Genomic DNA, 13,503 nt, shown 5'->3' with positions numbered 1-13,503 from the left:
CAAGAAATTGGTAAATCTTACTATAACAAGTGAAGATCGATGGGATCACTCGAGTGAAGTTATTGAGTAACTTTCATCAACAACTGAAGGATAGCCGGGTAACACTTTTTGGGGACCACATCGTCAACATATTCCTAAAGAATAGTGTCAACAATAAGAAGTTTTGAAATTCCTATAATTTTGTAATATTTTTGTTTTTTTGTTTGGAGAATATCTAGAAGAACTTTTGTATAAATAACTCCTCCTTCAAGTTATTAAGCATTGAACCTTTGGATAAACTTTGAGAAGATAATTGTAACCAAGTTGGAGATTTTCCAAGTTAATGAAAGGATTCTGAATTTGCCTTCTATAGTTTTGTCTCATAGTAAGCTTTTCATATGTGTTTATTTCATTATGTATTTATTCATATATTTAAGTCTTTATGCAAAGATCTGGGTAAGATCATATTGAGTATCAGTCGGTCTTTAATCCCCGGTGAAGTTATCAGCAATAACTAGGGACTACTTTATACTACTATCTGTTATTATAAGCTCCTCTATATCAATTAATTGTCACACAATTCTGCATTCATTTAAATATATTTTTTTCTACAGGAGATGTTGTTTGCCTCTATTCTTTGCTTATAACTAATAAAATATTTTGTCTGAATATTTAGCAAGTTATATTTCATCAATATTTAGTTATTCACACATTTTAAATCAATTAACTATGGCTAGACAAATATCATCCCTTTCATCTAGCTTAGTAACTATTAAGGCTTAAGAATTTGTTTTCAATAATTCATAACATTGGTCATCCATAAAACTTAAAAATAAATGAAACATTTTAGATGCTCTGGCTTGACTAACTAACATATAGTCATCTTAGAGGACAACATCAAACTGGCACCATTGTCGGGGAGCAAAAATTGAACTATTTTCCCTAGGACAACGATTAAATCTTTTTCTTTAAGGTGAATAAAGAAATTGTTGGTTAAAAATCATTCACCACGGGACTCCACTAGACCAAGCTAGCTCCTTCGAAACATACCAGATCTCATTCTGACTCTCAAATTATATCTCCTTTATCTGATCTAGAGAGACTGGTGATAGAGGCCTCATTTGGAAGGAGACTTGAAGCTTCTACTTCTTCTTATGTACCATTACGACCTGAATATATTTTAGTTTCTGATCCCTTTAGCTCTATTCCATCCCAAATAGATTTGTTTGATCCAACACATAAGCTCTCTTAGTCCAATCTTTGGAATAATACCAACTTCCTCAAATATTTTCAAATTCACAGAAGTCAGAGGAAGAACTATATGTACCTTTACCAGAGCTAAAACCAACTAATTTTATCTCCCCTTCTCATTATACATTTGCATCTACTTTTTCCCATCCTGAAGAAACCTTATCTGTATATTCAAATCCACTATTTGAAAGTAAAGAGAAGGTTGAAATAGAGGTTCATAAGTTATTAATTAAAACACCTTTGAAAACTTTTAGGAATCCTCTACTTTCCCATTCTCCTCCTCCCACATTTACACCTCCATCTTCACCCACTTATTCACCACCTTTCTCTTCATCCTCCACTACATCATCTCCAAACTCTTCTACTAAATCATCTTCTTCTTCATCTTTAGATATGTATTTTAGCCTATAATTCAAGCTAGACATGTTGCCTTGCATCTTCCCAACCAACTCAACAATTTTCCCGATGGGTATTTGAATCACCTGCTCAGGTTTAATGGTGAAACTCGCTTGTCTATAGAAGATCATCTAGTTGCATTTCTAGATTTTTCAGATAATATGAACATAGAGCCTGAGGATGTATAGATGTGTTTATTTTTTCAATCTTTAGAGGGGAACATTAGGATTTGGTTTAGGTAAGTCAGAGCGGATTCAATTTATTCTTGGAATGAATTAACTACTATATTAAAAAAATCAGTGGGGTGTTAAAAAGGATCTAGTTTACTATCTTACTGATTTTGAAGAGCTTAAATGGAACCATGGAGAACCAGTGGCAGATTTCATTAAACGATTCAATAAAATTTACCACAAAATGCCTCTTGATTTTAAACCTCCAGTTATAGCATCAAAAATTAGGTTTTCCAAAGCCTTTGATGATGAATTTGTAGTCACACTAAGGGAAAGGATATCCCCTACCTTACGTGACATGAAAACTAATGCTATTGAAGTTGAGGCTAATAGATGAACTTCATATAAACTCAAAGCCAAGGCTGAAAAGCATGAAAGAAAAATGAAATCTAAGGAAGAAGGATCTTCCTCAAAGACCAAAAATGATGATCAGAAAAGAGATGATATAACATCATTACTCAGAAACCTCTCTAATAGGATTTCTGAGATTGAAGCTTAGCCTAGAACGATACAACAAACTTCTACTAGACCACATGCTTAGTTTAGAAGAGCCCCTCAAACTCAAATTTTAAAGAGACCTAACACTGATCAATAGATCCGACCCCATCTGATGGTTGATGATCAACAACAAGATGACATTGGACCTCTAATTTCTAAAGACAAATAATCTTGATTCTTGATCTGTACATAATTCTATTGTTTCTCACCCTTTCAATCAGTCTTCTCAAAATCAAGAAGACAATCAAATTTCTAAATATCATGTCTTCTCTGAATTCCTAATTGGAGAATTGAATAGAGGATATGATCCAAGACCTGGTTCAGGGCCTGGTAGACCTCCAAAAAGTCCCACTCTAAATGAACCTCGAATCAAATCTGCTGAAACCCAAACCACAATCATTCAACCATTGAATCAAACAACTGAAACAATCCAAATTGATAAAACTGTTTTGACAACCTTCAATGTTGAAAGAGAAATAGAAAGAGCAAAAATACCATTTCCCCTGGCTAAACTATCAAAGAACCGAAGGTATAAGAACCAAGTTTCTAAATGGATTCAGTCATCTAGTGTGTATGTTGAAGGGGATGTGATAAGCCTGCAGGACGAAAAACCCCTAGTAGTTTTTGGTCCTAGCTCTGCCATGATAAATGAGAATGTACCATCCTTTTATGTGACTATGAAAATTCATGATTTCCTGTTATATAATTGTATGTTAGATTCTGAGGCTTCTAATAATCTAATGCATAAAGTGATCATGGATCAACTGCAATTAGATGTCACTAGAAGTTACCATGATCTTTACACTTTTGACTCCAAGAAAGTTCCTTGTCTTGGACTAGTCAAATATTTGGTGATTACCTTAGCTCACATCCTCGTTAATGGTGTGTTTTGATACATAGTTGTCACTGCCATCCCTCCTAAATCTGGCATGCTGCTATCAAGGTCTTGTTGTCCTAAATTAGGAGGAAGCTTACAGATGGATATGTCTTATGCCACTATTTCGTTATATGGGGGTGAGCATCTTAGGCTATACAAAGAAGTTAGATTTATGAATATTGTTTGTAGATATGATCAAGCTAGGAAACATCCTATTTATGTTGTTGACTGAGACTTTGGGTGTTTTGAACTATCAATAAATAATTCACAAAATACTTAACTTACTATTGAAAACGTTGTTGATCAACCTAAATCCATTGAAAATGATATTTTGATATTGTACTTTGATGGTTCTTGATGAAAGGAAGGAGCAGGAGATGGAATTGTATTAATTTCACCAGATAAAGAAAGCATTACCCAATCATACAAACTTGAGTCTGATGTAACCAATAATGTAGTAGAGTATGAAGCTTTTCTGCTAGGATTGGAGTTAGATAAAAGTCTTAGGTGAAAAATTTAAGTGTATATAGTGATTCTAAACTTATTTTCAAACCAGTTAGGAATCAATGTCAAACTAAGCACCCCTGACTAAGATATTATAGGAATGAATTTTGGGATTCAATTGAAATTTTCTTTTTAGAATTCAATATTACTGCTATTCCTAGAGATTAAAACATGCATGTAGATTCCTTGGCTATCTCTACAAGTTCCTTTAAAGTTCCTGATAAAATGCCTTTCCAGTATCAAATTCAAGTCAATCATAGACCATCTATTCTTGACAATCTTAAGCACTGGAAAATATTTGATGGTGAAGAGAAACTAAAATCCTTTTTGCAAGTCATTGATGAATTATCAAACATACAAGTTGATGAAGAACAACTTGATGATCTTGAAACTGACAACGAAAATCAAACACCACAATTTGATTCTAAAATTGTTGATCATATCATTATCAAATTATATAATATTTTTCTTCCAAAAGGGTTAATCCCTCTTGAGAATATCCTCGATCATAATGATGTACCCAAAAATCCACTATCTAATTCACATGAGGAAAATATTGAAGTTTATAACATTGTAAGTTTTGAATAGATTAGAAATGTTGAAATTTTTGCATCCCTGTCAATGGAAGCTAAAGAAAAATACCTAGCCATCCTTAAAGCCTATAAATATGTTTTTTTCTTGGTATTATAATGAATTAAAAACATATGATACATCTCTTATTGAACACAAAATTCCATTAAAACCAGAGGCGAAAACTTTGAAACAAAAATTGAGAAGAATTAATCCTGTCCTTCTTCCTGTAATTCAAAAAGAACTAAAGAAGTTGCTTGATGCCAAAATAATACTTCCATTGAGATATTAAAATTGGGTATCCAATCTAGTGCCTGTGAGAAAAAATAATGGTGAAATTAGATTATGTGTGGATTTTAGGAACTTGAATAAATCTTCCTTGAAAGACAATTACCCATTACCTAAGATGGATCAATTATTTCAAAAAGTTGTAGGAGCCCATATAATTTCCATGTTTGATGGTTTTTTAGGATATAATCAGATTATGGTTAATCCAAGTGATAGAGAAAAAATTGCATTTACAACTCCATGAGGCACATTCATGTATGCCCAGATGGCTTTTGGGTTAATTAACACTGGAGCCACATTTCAATGTGCTATGGACCTAGCATTTGTAGGTAAGACCAACAAATTTGTTGTTATTTATTTAGATGATTTAACTATTTTTTCCAATTCTAATGAAAAGCATTTGAAGCATTTGAGAAAGGTTTTTGACAGGTGCAGAAAATTTGGGATTTCTCTTAATCCCAAGAAGTCTTTGTTTGCACTCCAAGAAGGAAAACTGCTCAACCACATCATTTCTAAAGAAGGAGTAGTCATTGATCCTAAAAGAGTCTCAACAATTCAGGAACTCATATTACCAAGGAATAAGAAGGAAGTTCAAGCTTTCCTTAGAAAAAATAATTTTTTAAGAAGGTTTATCCCTAATTATGCTGAAATAGTTAAGGACATAACTGATATGCTGAAAAAGAACCATGAAGTCAAATGGATTGTTCCTGCTAGATATGCATTTGATTAGATTAAAAAGGCCATTGTAGAAGCCCCCATATTGGCCAATCCATATTACGCTCAACCTTTCAGTGTCTTTTCTTTTTCTTATGAAACTACCTTAGTTGATGTTATTTTGCAAAAGAACTAAGATGGAGATGACCAAACCATTTCCTTTTTTAGCATGGTTATGAGATATTTTGAGCTAAAGTATGACATCATTGAAAAGAAAGCCTATTCTTTAGTTCAAGCTCTAAAAGCCTTTAGAGTTTATCTCCTCCACTCTTCTATCATTGCCTATGTACCCAATAGTGTTGTCAAAATTATTCTAACTTAGCCTGACACTGATGGAAGGAGAGGGAGATGGATAACTAAAATTTTAGAGTATGATCTCATCATCAAGACTACCAAATTGGTAAAAGGTCAAGGCCTGGCCAAGCTCCTTGCTGAATCCAATTGCAAGATCTTAGGAATAAATTTTGTTTTTGACATCCCAACTGAGAAGAATACACAAGAACCTTTTGCAACCCCCACACAGGAGAATCCACAAGAACCTTCTGAGAGCCCAACTGAGAAGAATCCACAAGAACCTTTTGAAATCCCAATACAGGAGAATCCACAAGAACCTTCTGCATATGATTGGACAATTATGATTCACATTAATGAATTTTTTTTGTTATTAGATTGGTACTTTGATATTGTGAACTTTCTTAGAGAATTTGAATGTCCACTTGAATTTAGCAAAAATCAATGTAAAACACTGAAGTTGAAGGTTGTAAAGTACTGTATTGTAAATGCAAATTTGTATTGGAAGGATCCTCTTAATATCCTTTTACTTTGCCTAACAGACAATGAGACAAAACGGATGATTGATGAATTTCATGCAGGAAAATGTGGCAGGCACTACGCTTGGAGGGATACACCATACAATATCTTAAGGCATGGTTTTATTGACCTATTCTATTTACATAGGTGGGAGAAAAGGTTAGGAGTTGTACACAATGTCAAATGTTTGCTGGAAAGTAGATATTAGTAGCTCTTCCATTGGTTCCAATACTAGTCCAGGCACCATTCCTTCAATGGGGATTGAATTTCATTGGTGTAATTCATCCTCTATCAAGCAGTCAACAAATGGATATTGACTGCTACAGATTACTTTCCCAAATCGGTAGAAGCCATTCTAGTCAGAAATGCAATTGATACTGTTGTTATCAAGTTTATTGAAGAATATATATTGTCTAGATTTGGATGCCCCATGCAAATAGCGACAAACAATGCACAAGCATTCAACAATACTAAGATGATTTATTTTTGTCAGAAATAACAGATTTTGTTGCATCATTCTACACCATACTATCCATAGAGAAATGGACTAGCAGAGTCCTCAAATAAAATATTGGTTAAAGTGATAAAGAAAACATTGGAGGATCATAAAAGGAGTTGGGACAATCATCTCATTTATGCACATTGGGCCCACACAATTTAACCTAAAAGATCAACAGGAAAATCTCCTTTTCAGCTAGTTTATGGAAAAGAAGTTATATTTCCCACACATTTAGCTTTTCCTATTATGAAGTTTTTGCAAGAGTGAAATGAAGAGCCTAATGACTTCTCTCGAAGAATAAATCAGATCATAGAATTAAATGAGGATAGAGATGAAGTACATTACAAGATTAAGAAATATTAGAGTAAAATGAAAAGTTTGTTTGATAGGAAAGCTAGGGAAAGAGATTTTAGGGAAGGTGATTTGGTACTGAGATGGGATGCTAGGAGAGAAGACAAAGGGAAACATGGCAAGTTTGACAACCTTTGGTTAGGACCTTTTAGCATTGCTGAGGTCAAGGGTAATAACAGTTTCATTCTGCAGAATTTGGAGGGAGAGTATTCCTCATTGCCTGTCATTGGGAAGTACTTGAAGCATTATATTTTGTATTGAGAGGATTTCATTCATTCATCATTGTATTATATCAAAGAGTTTTATTTTACATGAAGTGTGTATTTGTTTCAATAAAGACCCCATTAGCCCGAGGAGAAGGCACATGGATCTGCAAGTTCTTTGCAAACTACAAGAGGAAGCAGTTCCCAGTTGGAACCGATGTTGTAACATGTTTTATTTTTGCTAAGTTAGTTTTTATTTAACAAAAGAGAAAATAAAAAAAAAACGGAAATATGAAAAAATATAAAATAAAAAAAGAGATGAGATAAAACCCCATTAATTTTTTTTTATATAAGTGTGCTTGTTTAAATTCCAGTTCATCAAATAAATTGTAATTGTAATAAATAAAGGTTTGTGTGCACCTTGCTTTTATGCCACAACCTTTTCTTTTGATTTGGATCAAACTATTTAACGTTGGTCAAATCATTTAAATATTTGTATTAGATTAGTGAATAAGTTCAACCAAACACTTTAATCTTAGTTGAACATTTAAGATAGGATTGAATAGGATAAATAAATGGCCTAATATGCTAAAAAATTGGCCAAAATTGTATTAGAATAGCATAGTTATTAAGTTAGCTAAATAAGGGGAGTTAGTCTAAATGCACCTAAATTTGATTAGTTTTCAATTATTATTTAATTACCTTTTTAAAAGATGATTAACTATTTTGTAAATAAACATTTATATTATTTTTAGCCAAATTTTATATACAACAAAGCTTATTTGCTGACAAGTGATAAAGTGCATGCAATGTCCGACGACGATTAGCCTCCCTACCCAGATCAACAACGAAGAAGCCACTACGGACCCCTTGCCATGATATGAGATAATGGTAGGGGGAGGTGAAAAAGTTGTTTTTCCCGCGTGATCCCCTTGCTTACGTGTTTCCATCTCTGCACTTCACACCCCCCTCGCTCCTTACCGCTTACCACTACCCCCCAAAAAAATTCTACCTACCTTCCTTCCCACACTTCCCGATACTGCACCAATGGTAACAACTCCTCCACTATTCACCTCCAACCACTCCATGCCACGTGCCCTCACCCAATACCACCTACTTGTTACCGCCATTTATTGAATCCAGTTGTTGATCTCCATGCATTAAATTCCTAATTAATCGATCAACAACATATTTCCTATAACAATAGCATTAATCCATTGATAAATATACCTTCGTCCCATTACACCCGCTTTCTTCAATTTCTCTTTCACTATTTAGGTGTTTATACTAACAGGATGCTTCAGAGTGCATGGCTTCTCTAGTTCACTTGTATCTAGAAGGGCAATTCGAGAGTATGTTGTGGACAATGAAGGAAGTGGGTTCACTACCAATGCATTTCTAACCAAAGCCATGGTGAAGTTAAATTCCAATAACACAGATGTTTGCCAAGTGTTGACATTCAAAGGTAATTTTCTGGACATCAAAACCTTATCATTTATGGTTGGTTTTGCAAATTTGATTTGCTCTATTGTTTGGGCTCTACTTCTTGTATTTGAAGGAGGTATTGTTGAATTATATGATAGCTCCATGCAGCATTCTGAAGCTAGAGTTGTTGTGATAATGGCATCCATTCTTATTGCTTTGGTCATGGGTTACTCAGATTTGATGTTATAAAAACTTGATGATGAATTTAGGTGGAGAATTAATCCCATAAATCTTCCTATGTTATGGGCAACAATAGTTTTGGATATACTACGTATTGGATTGGGCGATGCACTTAGAGGAGCTCTGGGTATGAAAGCTTTTGGGAAATGGATATACAATGTTATGCAAGGCATGGTTTGGGTGATGTGGGAATGGGGTAGTTATCTTCTTGGTGATTATTCAATATAACATAATAATTCCAGATGGAACTAGGGGAGCGAGGGTGGAATTATGGTGTACACTTATGCTTTCTTGTTCAATTCCATATTAGCAGGCGTTTGGGCTAAGTGGCGGTAGGTTATTTAGATTCTACAATTCAGACTACTCCTCATAGCCCATAGTCTTAAAAGAAATTTCAAATTGTAGTTTTCTACCGATCTAAAAACATCAAGGAAACATTGGTATTTTTGTTTCATATTGAGAAGAGGGTTGGAAAACTTTCTAAGAAAATGATAGAATATAAAATAAGTACTCAACAACACCCCGATTTGCTGGCCAAATCGCAAGAGATAACTACCAAAGTAACGACCCCATTTCTACACCAAAATTGCCCAAAAAACATATATACAATTTCTCATAATACATTAACACTTATCATATTTAAGATACAATGAACAGCAAGGAATAATTGGACTGGAAGTAAATATTATGTGAGGGTGAGCAATGTCTCAAGGGATTGGCAGCAACTTTAGGATGAAGCAGTCTTCGTCTCCGACTCTCTTCCCACCCACGCACCAGGCATTGGCAAACATGCTGGCAATCGACCTCGGATCCAAGAACACAAAAAATTGATAAAATAAATAAAATATCATGCCAATGTTGAAAATGGAAATTCAAGATTAATAAGGCTGAGAATACCAAAGATAAATTTCATCTAGACGGACCACATGTGCAGCCTCATCTTCCACAACACAAAACACCCCAGGCTTGAAAGAATAATTCATCTTCATCACTTTGTTCATGGTCTCATTCAATGGAAACCATTTTCACTATCCCAATAACATATGGAGTCTTTATCACATTCAGTGATTTCACAACTTGTGGTGGCAATGTAACGCTAGTTTAAGACCATGCTTCTGTACTAAGATTCAAAAGTCCCATTGCTCCTATAAGACTAGTTTAAGACCTTTCATGCTCATTTGCCTCTATTTGATTGGATTTAAAAAGGGAACAACTGCTGAAGTTTGTGAAAAGGAAGACATTACATATAAATATAAATAAAAAATTATATGACATTCCTTTATATTATCGAATATTTGTTTCAAATCTCCTGACAGAGATTACATAAATAGAAAGAAAAACATGCCATTTGCTTTATAAGAAAAGCATTCTGATTTTTCCTATTTTCTTTGGAATACGGAAAGGACACCTAATTATAGCAGAATATAATAGGATCTCATTCTAACTTCTAGTTTAAGCACTATAATTTGTTTTCCACCTCCTTTTGAGGTATATTCCACTTAGGCTTATGTATTAATTTGCTAACTCTTCCTTCTACTTGGTCATTGCCAAGTTGCAAATGTGCAATAGAAATAGTGTGAGAACAAGAAGAAATATTTGTTATTGTGTTTTAGATTTAGAGAATCAGTCCTTTCATTTTTAACATGTTCAGTAACTATTGCAGTTTAAAAGCACATCACCTTCGAGGAGCGAGTAAATGGGTACCATATCCCACTATTCATGTTAGCTTTTGCTTGTCAATACGAGTTCATCTACAGGAAAAATATCCATCTACACCAATAGTTACTATTTACAAAAAAATTAACTAAGTTGAGTGACATGCAAGGGCATAGTTTGATCAACTCATTATTCCCGTAACACCTTTCACATTAAATATCACCATTTTCAAAATAGATGTGTTCTTATGGGATATAATAAGGGGCATACAATTATGGCCCAAATACTCAAAAGCATTATTGTAATTCATTAGTCTCTCAGAAATTACCATTGGAGCCTTAACTCCATTCATGCAAATATTTCCTCTTCTAGATGTTTCTTCTTTGGGTAAAAAGGAATGGTAAAACATCTTTGTAACTACCTTCCCTGCAATTGATTGCAATTTATTAAAATACTAAAAAGATCATCATGATTCATAGGAGATTGTTAGAGACGATTAGGTTGACATCGTAGAATACTAAAGATAAAAAAACATCATAGCAGAAAAAAGGGACCTTAATCGCTACATGTGGTGTTGTGGTTCGGAGGTGAATGCAATGGAATGTTCAGTTAACCATTATCCTTCAATTCCCTGAAGGTATGAATAGGCTATTGGAACTTGGGAGTAAATGCAATTCCTAGATGATTTTGATGGAAGAGAACCAGCCTCTTGCGGTAGTTTTCTCCTTCGGGGTCGTGTCACCCACACAAGTAGACCACTTGTGGTGTTCAACCTCTTTGGACCAATCGTGATGCTTCTTTTCAATTAAGCACTTTCAAGACACAACAAAATTGACCTCAGCCTATACATTTAGCTCACCTACAACCGTGTAGTAAATTTTCCAATATATCTCTCGAATAACTATTATTAAAAAAACCTCTCTCTCATACCTTACTTCTAGACATATTACACCATAGCTATTTGCAAATGAAAAATGCACTAAAATTCTGTGCATAATAATAGATTTGTCTTTTTTGTCTAAGAACAATGCAAATCAAATTCTGTATTTTCTAAAAATGCAGGTAATAGGGAAGATTTTAGCTTGGATCATTCACATCACCCATTTGACAATCTCAATGTGTTAAATAAAAAAAATCTAATGAAATCCCATCCAACAATCCCAATGTCTAAATAAAAAGAATCTAATGAAATAGTGCACCTATATCTTACCTCTGGTCCAAAAGTTTGAAGCAAGCTCCCAATTGATATACGAAAGAAGACACGATCTTCCCCAATGTGGAATGAGATTAAGAAGATACCAAACACCTTAAAACTATGCAAATTCCAGCATGTAAATGGGGCATATTATCGAATCAACCCTAAAACAATTCGAGCTTAGAAAGGATCAGTCCGAGAAACATTCTAGAGCTGAAATCAAGCCCAGGCAACCCCAAGGGTTTATAAATACATAAATGTTCCACAAACGGTCCCCTGTTCCCTTTTCCTGTCGAAATCTTACCATCTAAATAACAAATCATTCTACAAAATCTCTCAAATTTACTTGAGCTGCAGAGAAATAGGAACATTTGATGAGATTAGGCCTTGCACAACTTAAATCCTTACTAAAGATGAAGAATATCAAACTAAAAATTTCCCCCAAAAAAATGCTAGTGTTTCAGAACCTCGTACAACAAATGTGAGCCACAATAATGTGGATCCAGAAGAGAAGATAACTTGAATTGAATTGCTGAAATTGCTTTATAAGAAAAGCATTCTGGTTTTTCCTATTTTCTTTGGAATGCGCAAAGGACACCTAATTATAGCAGAATATAATAGGATCTCATTCTAACTTCTAGTTTAAGCACTATAATTTGTTTTCCACCCCCTTTTGAGGTATATTCCAGTTAGGATTATGTATTAATTTGATAACTCTTCCTTCTACTTGGCCGTTTCCAAGATGCAAATGTGCAATAGAAATAGTGTGAGAACAAGAAGAAATCTTTGTTATTGTGTTTTAGATTTAGCGAATCAGTCCTTTCATTTTTAACATGTTCAATAAGTATTGCAGTTTAAAAGCACATCACCTTTGAGGAGTGAGTAAATGGGAACCATATTCCACTATTCATGTTGGCTTTTGCTTGTCAATACTAGTTCATCTACAGGAAAAATATCCATCTACACCACTATTTACTATTTACAAAAAAATTAACTAAGTTGAGTGACATGCACGGGCATAGTTTGATCAACTCATTATTCCCCTGGCACCTTTCACATTAAATATCACCATTTTCAAAATCAATGTGTTCTTATGGGATATAATAAGGGGCATACAATTATGGCCCAAATACTCAAAGCATTATTGTAATTCATTAGTCTCTCAAAAATTAGCATTGGAGCCTTCCATTCATGCAAATATTTCCTCTTATAGATGTTTCTTGTTTGGGTAAAAAGGAATGGTAAAACATCTTTGTAACTACCTTCCCTGCAACTGATTGCAATTTATTAAAATACTAAAAAGATCATCATGATTCATAGGAGATTGTTATAGACTATTAGGTTGACATCGTAGAATACTGAAGCTAAAAAAACATCAAAGTAGACAAAAGGGACGTTAATCGCTAAAAGTGGTGTTGTGGTTCGAATGTGAATGCAATGGCATGTTCAGCTAACCACTATCCTTCAATTCCCTGAAGGTATGAATTGGTTGTTGGAACTTGGGAGTAAATGCAATTCGTAGATTATTTTAATGGAAGAGAATCAGCCTCTCACGGTAGTTTGCTCCTTCGGGGTCCTGTCACCCACACAAGCAGACCACATGTGGTGTTTAACCTCCTTGGACCAATCATGATGCTTCTTTCCAATTAAGCACTTTCAAGACAAAACAAAATTGACCTCAACTTGCACATTCAGCTCACCTACAACCGTGCGATAAATTGTCCAATATAGCTCTCGAATAACTAACATTAAAAAAACCTCTCTCTCATGCCTTACTTCTAGACATATGACACCAAAGCTATTTGCAAATGAAAAAT

Source organism: Pinus tabuliformis, chromosome 4_1, assembly GCF_031772625.1.
Source record: "Pinus tabuliformis cultivar Carrire ecotype Pingquan chromosome 4_1, CPIR1, whole genome shotgun sequence".
Lineage (NCBI taxonomy): Eukaryota > Viridiplantae > Streptophyta > Pinopsida > Pinales > Pinaceae > Pinus > Pinus tabuliformis.
Note: the sequence above shows the minus strand (reverse complement) of the source record.